This window comes from Piliocolobus tephrosceles, chromosome 9, assembly GCF_002776525.5.
Source record: "Piliocolobus tephrosceles isolate RC106 chromosome 9, ASM277652v3, whole genome shotgun sequence".
Classification (NCBI taxonomy): Eukaryota; Metazoa; Chordata; class Mammalia; order Primates; family Cercopithecidae; genus Piliocolobus; species Piliocolobus tephrosceles.
This window is the reverse complement of record NC_045442.1, coordinates 31551867-31554370: the sequence shown is the minus strand read 5'-3', so window position 1 is coordinate 31554370 and position 2504 is coordinate 31551867.

The following is a 2504-nucleotide window of genomic DNA, read 5'->3' as shown; positions in this document are numbered from 1 at the left end:
TTTTTTTTTTTTTTTTTGAGACAGAGTCTCGCTCTGTCACCAGGCTGAGTGTAGTGGCTGGATCTCAGCTCACTGCAACCTCTGCCTCCCAGTTCAAGCGATCCTCCTGCCACCTCACCCAGCTAATTTTTTTTTTTTTGAGACGGAATCTTGCTCTGTCAACAGGCTGGAGTGCAGTGGTGCTATCTCGACTCACTGCAACCTCCGCCTCCTGGGTTCAAGCAATTCCCCTGCCTCAGCCTCTAGAGTAGCTGGGACTACAGGCACACGCCACCATGCCTGGCTAATTTTTTTGTATTATAGTAGAGATGGGGTTTAACCATGTTGGCCAGGATGGTCTCTATCTCCTGACCTCATGATCCGCCCACCTTGGCTTCCCAAAGTATTTGGATTACAGGCGTGAGCCACCGCACCTGGCCCAATTTTTTTGTATTTTAGTAGAGATGGCACCATGTTGGCCAGGATGATCTCGATCTCTTGACCTTGTGATCCGCCCACCTCGGCCTCCCAAAGTTCTGGGATTACAGGTGTGAGCCACTGTGCCCAGCTGCTTCTAGTATTTTTCAATACTAGTCATTAGTGCAAGATGCACTCTGGATACAGGCAGGAGGTACTGAGAAGAGATTAAGATTAGGAAAGGGGAACAGAAGAGGAGCCTCACAAAAAGGCAGACAGCAGAAGCAACTGACTAGACTCATTCCAATAGAAGTAAGCCCCCTGTTTGTCCCAACTCCTATAACTGCTCCCATCCAACTCCCTCTGCTGACCTTGGCCTTCTATGTTTTCTCTTATATTTCTCTCACCCTTGAAATTCTTTCAACTAGTTATTGGCATCGCTCTTTCTTTTCTTTCTTTCTCCCTTTCTTTCTCCCTTTCTCTCTCTCTTTCTCTCTCTCTCTCTTTCTTTCTTTCTTTCTTTCTCTCTCTCTCTCTCCCCTCTCTCCTCTCTCTTTCTCTCTTTCCCTCCTTCCTTCCTTCCTTCCTTCCTTCCTTTCTTTTTCTGACAGAGTTTCACTCTTGTTGCCCAGGCTGGTGTGCAACGGCGCAATCTCAGCTCATCACAACCTACGCCTCCCGGGTTCGAGCAATTCTCCTGCCTCAGCCTCCCAAGTAGCTGGGACTACAGGCATGCACCACCATGCCCGGCTAATGTTTTGTATTTAGTAGAGACAGAGTTTCACCACATTGGTCAGGCTCCTCTCAAATTCCTAACCTCAGGTGATCCACCTGCCTTGGCCTCCTGGAGTGCTGGGATTACAGGTATGAGCCACCACGCCCGGCCTGGCTCGCTCTGTCTTTCAAGGATGAATCTTGACTTGGATGCTATGGCTCACACATGTAATCCTAGAAACTCAGGATGCTGAAGAGGGAGGATCACTTGAGCCGAAGAGTTTGAGACAGCAGTAAACTGAGATTGCACTATTGTACTTTAGCTTGGATGACAGAGTGAGACTCTGACTCAAAAGAAAAAAAAATGAATCTTTTTCCAAACAGACAGCAGATGATATTATGTCTTATTGACAACCAAACCTCCAGCATCTAACAGAGTGCCTGGAACCTAGTTGGTGAACTATAACTTTTTTTTTTCTTTTTGAGATGGAGTCTCACTCTGTTGCCCAGGCTGCAGTGCGGTGGTGCAATCTCAGCTCATTGCAACCTCTGCCTCCCGGGTACAAACAATTCTCCTGCCTCAGCCTCCCGAGTAGCTGGGATTACAAGCATCCACCACCATGCCCAACTAATTTTTATATTTTTAGTAGAGACAAGGTTTCACCATGTTGGCTAGGCTGGTCTTGAACTCCTGAACTCAGGTGATCCGCCTGCCTTGGCCTCCCAAAGTGCTAGGATTACAGGTGCGAGCCACCACGCCCAGCCGTGAACTGTAACTTTTGTTGAATGATTACAGCAATTGTTATAGATCATCCCTTGCCCTGACACGTGACTCCTCCCCTCTTGTCCATTTGCTATCATCATCACCATCATTATTTACAACCATCAGTCGTTCTTCTGCCAAAGCAGTTTCTCAAAGTATGTAAGAAATTCCCTGCTGGGCGTGGTGGCTCACACCTGTAATCCCAGCACTTTGGGAGGCTGAGGCAGGTGAATCACAAGGTCAGGAGTTCAAGACCAGCCTGGCCAACATGGTGAAACCCCGTCTGTACTAAAAATACAAAAACATTAGCTGGGCATGGTGGTGGGCGCCTGTAATCTCAGCCACTTGGGAGACTGAGGCAGGAGAATCACTTGAACCTGGGAGGTGGAGGTTACAGTGAGCCAAGATTGCGCCACTGCACTCCAGCCTGGGCAACAGTGTGAGACTCTGTCTCAAAAAAAAAAAAAAGAAATTCCCAGGAAAGTTGTTAAACATGGAGAAGGCACCACCCTTGGATGAACCAAATCATATTTCTGGAGAACCAAGGAATATGTTTTTCAAATTATTTTATATATATATATATATATTTATTATTTTTTTTTTTTTAAATTGAGACAGAGGCCGGGCATGG